The sequence below is a fragment of the Schistocerca nitens genome, chromosome 4 (genome assembly GCF_023898315.1).
Source record: "Schistocerca nitens isolate TAMUIC-IGC-003100 chromosome 4, iqSchNite1.1, whole genome shotgun sequence".
In the NCBI taxonomy this organism is placed as follows: domain Eukaryota; kingdom Metazoa; phylum Arthropoda; class Insecta; order Orthoptera; family Acrididae; genus Schistocerca; species Schistocerca nitens.
This window is the reverse complement of record NC_064617.1, coordinates 579,676,126-579,689,584: the sequence shown is the minus strand read 5'-3', so window position 1 is coordinate 579,689,584 and position 13,459 is coordinate 579,676,126.

Here is a 13,459-nt window from a genome sequence, read left to right as displayed (position 1 = left end):
TTCATCACTGTGTCCAGTCGCACAACGGATACCCAGACTGTGCTTACAGCATGTGCAACATCAGCAGGATCTGATCAGAACAGTAAGGTCGTCACCGGGTTCCCAACCGGACCAACGGAGCTATGCCAGGATAAGACTTTTTTTAGTACTATTATCGCATCCCACCTGCAAAACATTTTTATTAACTTTGCTGAAACACTCTTTATATCTTATACTACCAATATTTGCACTAAAACGGCTAGGCAACGAAATGTTCCTGTACCGGGAAAGCAATCGTCAATGGTTCAAGGTAACTGATACGTAACACCTCATCAAAGTAATGCCGACTTGCACGATTCTGCGAATCGACTGGGGTTGTACTACCGATTAGTGTCTAGCGTCATTTTTCTCAGGGACGGAGCCGCGAGGCGGCTTGGCAGACGGAGAAGCAGGCGCCGAGTGACGACAACAGAAAACGTGTTTGCCGCACTCTGGCGAGTAACGGCAAAATGAGGCAACACGTTCATTTCGCTATGTGAAATAGTTATGAGGTGCTGCCGTAAGCCGTTAAGCGTCACCGCATGTTCATAGGTTGCAGAATCGAAATTTTATGAAATCACATGATACGTGAATTTTAGAAAAATATTACGAACCTGAATTGGCACTAGCATGGATGTTGTTGGTTCTGGCCAGCGGTATATACGAGTTGTGTCTGACGAGCGTCCTCCTGTCACTTGGTTTTTATAACGTTGTCCAGTGTAGTGGTGCCGAGCAGTCTCTCGGTTTCTGAAGCTCTGCTACACTTTTATCATCTCGGGAATAAACCTGATGTAAGCAATCACAAACGTGATGATTGGTCGACAGCTGTAACACACGTACACTTGTGTTGTTACGCTCCTGGAAGAATGTCCTACTCATATATTCCATACCTTATTACTATGTTGTGGTAAGCGAAATTTTAAGATATCCTAAAATTCTGAATAGATATTAAAATCCATGGAGAAGAAATAAAAACTTTGAGGTTCGCCGATGACATTGTAATTCTGTCAGAGACAGAAAAGGACTTGGAAGAACAGATGAACGGAATGGTCAGTGTCTTGAAAGGAGGCTATAAGATGAACGTCAACAAAAGCAAAACGAGGATAATGGAATGTAGTCGAATTAAGTCGAGTGATGCTGAGGGAATTAGATTACTAAATGAGACGCTTAAAGTAGTAAAGGAGTTTTGCTATTTGGGGAGCAAAATAACTGATGATGGTCGAAGTAGAGAGGATATAAAATGTAGACTGGCAATGTCAAGGAAAGCGTTTCTGAAGAAGAAAAATTTGTTAACATCGAGTATAGATTTAAGTGTCAGGAAGTCGTTTCTGAAAGTAATTGTATGGAGTGTAGCCATGTATGGAAGTGAAACATCGACGATAAATACTTTGGACAAGAAGAGAATAGAAGCTTCCGAAATGTGGTGCTACAGAAGAATGCTGAAGATTAGATGGGTAGATCACATAACTAATGAGGAGGTATTGAATAGAATTGGGGAGAAGAGGAGTTTGTGGCACAACTTGACAAGAAGAAGGGACCGGTTGGTAGGACATGTTCTGAGGCATCAAGGGATCACAAATTTAGCATTGGAGGGCAGCGTGGAGGGTAAAAATCGTAGAGGGAGACCAAGAGATCAATACACTAAGCAGATTCAGAAAGGTGTATGTTGCAGTAAGTACTGGGAGATGAAGAAGCTTGCACAGGATAGAGTAGCATGGAGAGCTGCATCAAACCAGTCTCAGGACTGAAGACCGCAACAGCAACAACACAATGTATAACAGTCATCAACGTCTTTATTGATCATATTTTAGCTATGTAGTTTTTATTTCAAAAATTGTGCACGGTCGCAGTCGCTGTACTGCTGTCCTCTGATCGTCGCGCTGTTAATAGGTAGTGTCAAAATAATTGACGCTGCTGCCTGCTCTCGTAGTGAAACACGCGCGTAAAACACCGTTAGAAAGTGGCGAAAAAACACGTTGTTATTGTTTTTCACAAGTTTACAGAAAAAAAATCAGCTTTGAATTTTTCCGAGGAACTTTATTTACTAAAGTTGAGGACTTTTTTGTTATAAAGCTTTCTAAATTAAGAAAACACAGCAAATTAATTTTTTGGACAAAAATGAAAATCAAATACTTTTTATGCGGACTAGCGGTACGTCCAGCGTTTTATGTCACAGATATGGTCTCACATAAGTCAGAGTAATAAGGGTCGTGGAAACATTGACAACAATTTTCACAGCATTGAGCGCGCCGTTCAAATGCTGCAGTTTTTACAGTTGGCGCAGAACTAACCTACAGCCAAGTTAATTGATTTGACGAGAGAAAAAATAAGACATTTAAACTATCAGACGTACTGGAACTAACGTACGAAGGCCTGTCACGCATCACTGGCGGGATACATAACGCTAGGCTACATCAAAGGAAAGAGGAGAAAATGTGGCGCTTGGCTGCCGATGTGGATTCTGTTGTTGATCTACTACTATGTAGCAGATGACAGTTCCAGTACTGAAATATATTTCTCGGATTCGATATGGAAGGAATTGAGAGAATACCAGACGAATGACCATAAGTAATACCTTCAGTGGCTTCAATATTTAACTATACGGTGGAATCCCTGTAATACGCTTTTGCGTCAACACATCTCGCGCAGTAGAATTACCCTGTGTTTAAGTTAAGAATTTTCATCACTGTTATTTTTAATTGTACTATATTATCTAAGAACGATGGTATGTCACGCTTTCCGTCCCGGAAGCATGAAGTATTGCTGGATATTCGCAGAATATTTTTCTCATTAAAAATTAAATGACGTTCGAAGCTGTATTGTTTCTTTGTTCGTCTCTTTAGTTCGTAACTTCAACTTCTCACATCAGTTCAGGTTAGTAGCAAGAGGCTGCCAGCCAATGCTGTCCAAGTTAAATGCGCCGGTAAAACTATTGTATTGTCGCTCAGTCGATGTACGCGTAACGCACAGCATAAAACGTATCATTATTGTCGTACCTGACTGTACTCAGATCAGCTTGCCTTCCGCTCCCCGTGAAATTAAATGCAATGAGATTCCAGCAAACGTGGAAGAATACGTGGTGTAATATATCAGGTTTATTCTTATGATGAACGCAGTATAACAACATTCCAAGAGAGGTGCCATAGTTGACTGCTATATTGAGCACGTGCCGTATGAGTTCTTGTGTACGAATCTTCGATCAACCTTGTTGCAACAGGAAGATGACAGGACGAACATCTCAGCATTACGAGTGAAGGCCCACTGGTTTTTGATCAATTGGATGCATGGCATGTTTGGAAATGTTCTCACTCAGAGACACGGTTGTGGAACTGGTTATGGAATTCTACCGAAAGCACCGTCTCATCAGTAAAAGATACGTTGAGTAATTCACGGTCTGTTTTATTGGTTTCTTAAGTATATAGTTGTTAGGATTTGTTAACAGATGTTTTAGTAATAGGAAATAAGGTCATTGTTTGTTATTTTACGGCAGAGTCACTTCTGCCAGTTTATTAATTTTAAGTCGGGGGGTCGGAGGGGGGGGGGGGGGGTCTTCGGAATTTATGGTATGGAGAAGTTTATATGTTTTTAGTTTTAATATATTCGATGAGCTGTTCTCAGAAATGCTTGTGTAACATTATTTTCTCCCTTTATGGGCTGTTGAGTACTATGGAAGAACAGACTACATAAAGAGTCAGTATTTGCATGTTATGGTTTCAATTTCAGGGTTCAATGAATTAAATGACTGTCACTATGAACTTTCTTCGTGATCAGTTCAAGAGTACCTTAAATTACCATGGCCTGAAGTTGGGCAATACGAGTACTGAAGCCAAATTATAGCCAAACCTATCCGCCAGCTGATGAGTACTGAGGAAGAACCCGTGCACGTCTGCCACTCTTGAGTGCCCAGGGCGTAGTGCTTTTGCATTCAGTATTGTCTTCTGACGAGCTCGAACTACTAATTCTGTGTCAGATAATCACTGGTCGGTACCTCCTTTCGTGTTAATTTATCTTTTAATGCTATTTTATATTAACTGTGGCTATGAAGAAGTAGTTAATCTTTCCAAGCGACCCCAAGATAGGCTAGCTGACTTTTTCTACATGTTTTGAATTTAGGCTGTAGTTTTTATATTAAACAGAACACCCACAATTTAAGTGCTGGGTTGCGATATGTTGTCTTACTTTTTTAGGCGAGCAAGGTCGGGTGGAACGTTGTCTCCAACCTCAGCAGGATGAACAGATTTGCCTGGCGCCGGCCTTCCTCTGGCCGAAATTCCACCGAGACACGTAAAAATAGAGGTATTCTTGCTCTCCAAGTGTTTTGTCACCATGGCCTGCCTACTCGCTGCTTTTAACTTCTGCACCAGCACTCACACCATTTTTTAGCGTACCCACAGCAACTAACATTAAACTTGTTTTCTTAGATATGCGTTGCATTCCATTACAATCTTCAACCGCCGGTTGTCCAATACCAGTTGTGCACTGTCTTCAATTTTCGTAAGTCGTCCCAGCTCTGGTGCGTCCTTCGCAGGAACCAATTTCAAGAGAAAATTTGAATTTTGTCAATCATTTAATAATTTCACAAATAAAGTAGAAGACTCTAAAATTCTATTGGTGATAAATCGTCCGAAACAAAGAATTATATAACTGCGTGATATTCCATTTTATGAACTTGAGTCAAACAGCTGAGTTACATTAATGTTCAACATGTCCTATCACAGTAAGCAAAATCTCAGTATGCCAGTGGTATCTCTGTGCCACGTGACTGAAATTCTTCTGCATGTAAGACTGAACATTTTGAACAATTATGGGCTAACAGATTCTTTGTGAGAGAACTGAATTGTTGCACGACACCTTTGAACACTTTTCAACTTTCTTATTCCATTCTTAAATGATGGCATTCACCTTGGGTCTCCTGCATGCATTCTTTTCTTAAATTAGAAAACTAACTCTGGTAAAGTAAGATTTTTCGAAATGTGAAAACATGTTCTAACAACGTGGCTAGTATTCTATATAAAACTGTTGCGATTTAGAGAACTTTGTCAGTAGTCTGTGTAATAGTCTATGTGTTACATTGTTACTCTACTACACACCAATAATCACTAAATAAGTGAAATCAAAATGCTTAGCACTATCATCAGAACCCAATTACTAGTTAAATACATTTTGAATTACAAGCTACTGGCAATTAACAAAAATTTCCATTTAAGGACAGGTAAACTTGTGTAAACATTAAAGAAATTCTGTTCATTACAAATATCACATGTTCCATTGTAGAAAACCTACCGTTTCAAGGTACAAGATGGTACGCAACCGTCCATACGTGATTTGATTAGTTTTAAAAGTATACAGAATTTTGCTCGCGTAATTTTTTTTATAAATAGTAACTAAACACTGTTACTTCTTTCTCATCATCATCATCAGCAGCAGCAGCATTTAAGACTGATTATGCCTTTCAGCGTTCAGTCTGGAGCATAGCCCCCTTATAAAATCCTCCATGATCCCCTATTCAGTGCTAACATTGGTGCCTCTTCTGATGTTAAACCTATTACTTCAAAATCATTCTTAACCGAATCCAGGTACCCTCTCCTTGGTCTGCCCCGACTCCTCCTACCCTCTACTGCTGAACCCATGAGTCTCTTGGGTAACCTTGCTTCTCCCATGCGTGTAACATGACTCCACCATCTAAGCCTGTTCGCCCTGACTGCTACATCTATAGAGTTCATTCCCAGTTTTTCATTGATTTCCTCATTGTGGACACCCTCCTGCCATTGTTCCCATCTACTAGTACCTGCAATCATCCTAACTACTTTCATATCCGTAACCTCAACCCTGTTGATAAGGTAACCAGAATCCACCCAGCTTTCGCTCCCATACAACAAAGTTGGTCGAAAGATTGAACGGTGCACAGATAACTTAGTCTTGGTACTGCCTTCCTTCTTGCAGAAGAGAGTATATCGTAGCTGAGCGCTCACTGCATTAGCTTTGCTACACCTCGCTTCCAGTTCTTTCACTATGTTGCCATCCTGTGAGAATATGCATCCTAAGTACTTGAAACCGTCCACCTGTTCTAACTTTGTTCCTCCTATTTGGCACTCAATCCGTTTATATTTCTTTCCCACTGACAGAAGTATAAACGGATTGAGTGCCAAATAGGAGGAACAAAGTTAGAACAGGTGGACGGTTTCTTTCTTTTGATTAAAATTCTGTCCGTGACCTTGAGACTATGTAGAATACTGACACAAATATATAGTCCATGTATCTATAATGAGGTCACCCCAGAGAAGTTTGCGGAGGAAGGGTAGGACAACTTCCAGGTGAGAATTGACAGTGGGTGCAGGGGACAGCATCTCGTACAGTACTGACAACTCAATTTTGGTGCTGATTGTTTGCTGTGATAGAAATATCTCACGGAACTAGAATAATTGTGTAAGCGCAATTTAAGTTTAAATGTGGTACAATATGGCAGCAATAGTTCATCGTACCACAGTTATTGGAATTCAGTCGTTGAAGTGGCAGTGTGTGGGGTTGTTGCAGTGTTGGACAACTCCCAATGATTTTACACTTCGTATGTACCCTTTTCTTATACACGAGATCTGTTCGAAAAATTCCGGAATTTTGTCCCGAAAAATTTTTCTGCTCTTGCCTTTTACTTGTTATGCATTTACTTATTATGCATCGTCATGGAAATACTCTCCTCCAGAATTGATACATCGCTCCCAACACCGTTTCCTCTTCCGGAAGCTGTCTTAGTACACCTCTTGCTATATCGCGTGAAAGGCCGTCTGCGAATTTTCATTATCTGTCTGTCGTTGCAAATTTTCGTTCTTTCAACGGTGTTTTCACTTTAGAAAAACAATCCGAAAGGAGCCAGGTCTGGAGAGTGCGTAGGATGAGGCAACACAGTGATTTCGTGTTTTGTGCAATAATCACTCACCAACAGGGATGAATGTGCGGGTGCTTTGTCATGATGCAAGAGCCATGAATTGTCTCGCCACATTTCAGGGCGTTCCTCTTCACATTTTCTCGCATGCGTCGCAACACGTCGTTATAGTAACATTGATTAAAAATTTGTCCCTGTGTCACGAATTCACGATGAACTAATCCTTCAAAGTCAAAAGAAACTATTATCATGGCTTTGACATTTAACCTGACCTGCGAAGGTTTTTTGGTCTTGAAGAACCCTTCCCAACCCATTGTGAAGATTGAATCTTCGTCTCAAATCATCACCGTAGACCAAATGTCAGGGCCCCAGACTACTTAACTATCACAAAGATATAATAAAGCGTATTGTAGAGGTTCAGCCAGCAATTCTCAGGCAGCGCCTCGCGTCCGAGCGAGCGCACGGCAAGAGGAAGAGGAGCCAGCGGGGAATTGCACGAACGGGTCAACACTAAGGCAGCCACTAGCAGTGAAGCTTCCGGACCTTGGAGGACGAGTAGGAATATTCCACCGTGGATCTTTATATGAGAGAGGAAACCAGTGTAGATCTAAAGCAGAGAAATATTCTGGAACAAGGAAAAACAAGCTAGGGGAAAGCGGATGCTAGGTACAGTGTCCGAGAAGGGCAGGCCTTCAGAGTGTGTATACTGAAACGTGTTCGTAGCTACTTTTAAAGAACGTGCGGAAATGTGTTAAGTTCCAACTCTGGCAGTAATAGAATTCTGCCAAACGAAAAAAAAATTAACACAAAATTAATTCTCGTCCCCCTAATTGTAAAGAACTCAATTCTCAACCACCTGACTGCGAGTTCTAAAATATCGTCTAACGTCTCCTAACAATTTTTCTACAATGCTCCTGTACGCAACAGACAACTTACCTCGTCTTTCCACTGCAACTGCGTGAGCAGCAACATGCTAAGATATTTCAAAAAGCGATACTGCAGTGCATGGACCAGTTGCAATAATTACTGCCATACTTTTATACATAGAAATTATATTATCAGGAGACGTTTGGTCAACTAACCTTAAACGATGTAAAGAAAAATAAAAGAAACCAATAAAAACTTTTAAATTACTATATTCAGAAAATTTATGATATGAAGGGCTTATTTCAATAGTGGTACAAGTCCATTTTTGTTCATTCTGAGATACAGAGTCCTAAAGTTAAATGAGCGCTGAAAAATCCGCAGTTGAGATACCAGAAATATTCAAGTATATATTTAACGTTAGGACTCTTTATCTCAGAATGAACAAAAATAGACTTGTACTCACACACACGACTGCAGTCTCAGGCAACTGAAACCACACTTCTTTCAGTTGAGTAGATACACATCTTTCAGTTGAGTAGATACAAATATTACATAGAATTGCAAACAGTGTAGAGAGGAGAAAATAAATATACAGATATCATTGTGCTGGTGAGCACTCAAATCTACCTAACATTGGCGGTAGTTCATTTGGCAAGACAGCAAAATGTTATATAAAGTACTTCAACTGAATAAAAATCATCTGGCAACTCAAAGCCAGGTAAAGAAACACGTTATAGGTGCAGCAGACTCAGGGAGTCTATGTACACTGACAACCACACCAAAAATGATAATATTTTCATTTGACGACACACAAGTTTGAGGTGTAAGCAGACTCAGGGAAGCATTATACACATTATGTCCACTGACAACCACACCAAAAATATTTTAGTGTGTCACTCCTTTTCTTATTCATTTAGAGATGTAGTACAGAATCAGTAGTAATAGCATTCCTTGTATACCTTGTTGAGTACCAAAGAATTCATGATGATCATAAAAGTATCGACGTCGTATCGCTTTGAGAAAACAGGTTCTCATAATTGACCTAGGAGATCAAAAGTCTCATATATGACACAATAACAGAAACAAATAATATTGAATAAATCAATAAGCATAAGATTTATGCACTTGAATATAAAAATCAACATTACATGAATAGGCACATAGGCTCAGTGCTCAGTAAGTGACTTAAACGTGCATGACCACAAGTGTGGCAATCCTTGAAATACAGTTGCAGGTATGAATTTTAGGCCAATCGCATAGTGGCAAACTAGTTCTATACAAATTCATTTTCTAATGACACAGTACTCAGCCTACCACAAAGTATATGTCTTGATCGAGAATATACAAAATACATGACTCATAACATCACTGAATGACATACAGATGTGTCCAAAGACATTAATGGTCACATATCTACAAAAAACGTTACAATTAATCGTAGATCCCAAAGTTGATATATACATAGTAGTTACATGTAATTTAATTTATCATACAATAGAAAATTAGCATTGCTCAAAGATACATTTACATACACAGTAAAATTACAGGTGAACAATCAAAATATGAAGTTCATATAATCCGATTTCTGTGGGAGATATTTAAGGAAAATGTATGTGAGTGTATATGTAATTCCTACTTCTACACTATAACTGTCTTGAGCTCCAGTCAACGTAAGTTAATGAAGAATGTCATTTCTTATGACTGCATATTCAGTTTAGTTGTCATAACTTATTACACATCCAATCAATGAGTAATGGGCCTGTGATTATCACAAGTAATTCCTTATTACTACAAGATAATTATTTCATTTCTCAAAAATCACATTAATGTTCACATGATGATCATCGAACAGACAAGAGCAGGTTGCAACACAATGTCAATATCGTCATGTTTCAAATGCAACTTGTCTGTGTGTGAAGTCAGAATTGTACAGCTATATGAAGTTAGTCACAACAGCAAAATAAATACGACATTCAAAATACATATCTTATAAAGTAACTAATTATGACATAACTTACTCTAAGATGAAACACAAAAAAGATTTATCCTCGAACTGTCCAATAGCAGCTGAAAGACATGGTTTATTAACTGAAAATGAACTAAATTCTCTCTCTTGAGCTTCAGTATTGCTTAATGACAAGAGAAAAAAAGTCATCATCTTACAATCATTAACATAGCGTACACAATCGGCACTGCATCACTGCTGTAACAGAGTCATAAGAGAAAGTCTGAAATAAAGTTGTTTAAATAGAAAGACACTAATGTATTGGAGTAACTTATTTTACGCAATTATTTACAACATGAATAAAATGATCAACTTGCATCACGGCATAAAAATGCTACACGCTGAAAAGAAAAGGGTGTCAAAATGCATAACATATTTACATACACGTCATGAAACAATGTTTTTAGCACGACTGGGTACTTCTGGAATGTCTAGTTCTCTGTAACAGACCACTGCAACATTCGTATTGTTAGAATGTAACTCGCACGCTACGTACTTTATACTCTGACCTGAAAAATATTTTTAGTTCCTACAAATGCATAGAGCTCTGTGTTCCTTTTATTACTTAAGTAATAAAGAATAATTCATCATAGTCATGCCACACACAGAAAAATAGAATGAGTGTAAACAGTAATAAGTAGAAAAACAAATTTTTCTTACCGAGACAATTTCATTCCAAAACTTCGCAAAGCTAGAAAATTCATTTCACGCATACCTCACATAATTCAGCAGTAGATAAAAAATCTATGTAAAAGTATCGATGCTCATTACTCGACAGACACAGCCACACATGCACTATTATCTCCAAATAGGTCCATATAGGTGAAAAGTAATCTGTCATCTGCAAGCGCTGGTGTTTTATACAGGTAAACGTTTCGTGTTTCCTAGAGTTTAAAATGTTTATAGGCGGTATGATTGGTATCTGTAATTCGTTTTCTTTCTATAATCGATAACTCTTAACGCCATAATACATCTCGTTAGAAGCAACAAAACTTTAATAGTAATGTCCTCTCAGAAATCCTTTCATGACAAAATAAATCTCATGTGAAGATATCACTCTGACTCTATCTTCGAATAATATAAAATGTGCACAAACAGAACCTCCTTGTACCTAAAACAGCTGTGGATTGCTTCGTTTAAAGAGTGTAGGCCTACTTTCCTTATGTTGTCTTGTTCCGCAAATAGCTGCAAAAATTGCTTCCTCACTAAGTCATATATAATGTCTCGCTTGTCTTCCTGTGAACAACATATTTAATTAACCTTCAGCATAATATCCTACGTTTCGTAGTCCACTTCACGTAATATACCATAACTCCACCAAAAATATGCAATACTTGCACCATAATAACCCATATTAACATCATAAGCCTCACATGGCAATCCTAAAGCAAAATTCCTCATCATATTCCATGTCTATATCGCACAATATTCCCTAGATTCATCATGTGTTTGCATACAACTCTGAAATTATCATTCTTCAAAAATACTTCATAAATAGTAGAACATCATCAGTCAGAAATGTTCGTAGTTAAACCACTGCCCATCAGAAACACTTTCCTCAATTCAGAAACACTGATACACAGTCTCTCGTTCAAAATAAAGTCAGCAGTTATAATACAATTCATGACCTATTTCACAAAATACACTCCTGGAATTGGAAAAAAGAACACATTGACACCGGTGTGTCAGACCCACCATACTTGCTCCGGACACTGCGAGAGGGCTGTACAAGCAATGATCACACGCACGGCACAGCGGACACACCAGGACCCGCGGTGTTGGCCGTCTAATGGCGCTAGCTGCGCAGCATTTGTGCACCGCCGCCGTCAGTGTCAGCCAGTTTGCCGTGGCATACGGAGCTCCATCGCAGTCTTTAACACTGGTAGCATGCCGCGACAGCGTGGACGTGAACCGTATGTGCAGTTGACGGACTTTGAGCGAGGGCGTATAGTGGGCATGCGGGAGGCCGGGTGGACGTACCGCCGAATTGCTCAACACGTGGGGCGTGAGGTCTCCACAGTACATCGATGTTGTCGCCAGTGGTCGGCGGAAGGTGCACGTGCCCGTCGACCTGGGACCGGACCGCAGCGACGCACGGATGCACGCCAAGACCGTAGGATCCTACGCAGTGCCGTAGGGGACCGCACCGCCACTTCCCAGCAAATTAGGGACACTGTTGCTCCTGGGGTATCGGCGAGGACCATTCGCAACCGTCTCCATGAAGCTGGGCTACGGTCCCGCACACCGTTAGGCCGTCTTCCGCTCACGCCCCAACATCGTGCAGCCCGCCTCCAGTGGTGTCGCGACAGGCGTGAATGGAGGGACAAATGGAGACGTGTCGTCTTCAGCGATGAGAGTCGCTTCTGCCTTGGTGCCAATGATGGTCGTATGCGTGTTTGGCGCCGTGCAGGTGAGCGCCACAATCAGGACTGCATACGACTGAGGCACACAGGGCCAACACCCGGCATCATGGTGTGGGGAGCGATCTCCTACACTGGCCGTACACCACTGGTGATCGTCGAGGGGACACTGAATAGTGCACGGTACATCCAAACCGTCATCGAACCCATCGTTCTACCATTCCTAGACCGGCAAGAGAACTTGCTGTTCCAACAGGACAATGCACGTACGCATGTATCCCGTGCCACCCAACGTGCTCTAAAAGGTGTAAGTCAACTACCCTGGCCAGCAAGATCTCCGGATCTGTCCCCCATTGAGCATGTTTGGGACTGGATGAAGCGTCGTCTCACGCGGTCTGCACGTCCAGCACGAACGCTGGTCCAACTGAGGCGCCAGGTGGAAATGGCATGGCAAGCCGTTTCACAGGACTACATCCAGCATCTCTACGATCGTCTCCATGGGAGAATAGCAGCCTGCATTGCTGCGAAAGGTGGATATACACTGTACTAGTGCCGACATTGTGCATGCTCTGTTGCCTGTGTCTATGTGCCTGTGGTTCTGTCAGTGTGATCATGTGATGTATCTGACCCCAGGAATGTGTCAATAAAGTTTCCCCTTCCTGGGACAATGAATTCACGGTGTTCTTATTTCAATTTCCAGGAGTGTATGTACCTACAGAAAAAGTCATCTCATGCACTTTCCTCAAAGATAACACATTATTCTGTCTGGTAAAGGTTATGGAAAAATGTACACCACAAGTTACCACAAGACAGAAAAAACTTCATTATATGTGCAAACTATCTTCCTGAAGAAAAAAATGAATATCTCAGAACCACACAACGAAGTCTACTCTACTATCCCAAGATCTCAAAAGAAAAATTCCAAACGCAAGAAATATGACAGTAAGAGACACATCTACAAATACGCAGCTTAGCTGAAGAGTACGAAACAGTGCTGAAAGCTGAAGTACGAAAGTGCACTGTAACAGCTGGGGCACGCATGCTCGCCACTGCATGTTTACCGAAGTGCAGTATACCACCTAGCGTACTATTCTTTGTACACTTTAATATTCGCTACATGATAAAGACATCTTGATTTATGTCTGCTTATCGTTTCAAGTTCCACAATATTGTATGTGCTTTTCAGATGCGGAAAAGACCTTCATACAGCAAGAAAAACTTGCTACTTAAAGACTTTCCTTTGTGAGATAAACGATGCTATTTGAGCAACACTTTCTGACCTATCTGTAAACTCTTGATGTTCACTCGTGGATTCTGTAGCTTCTTCCT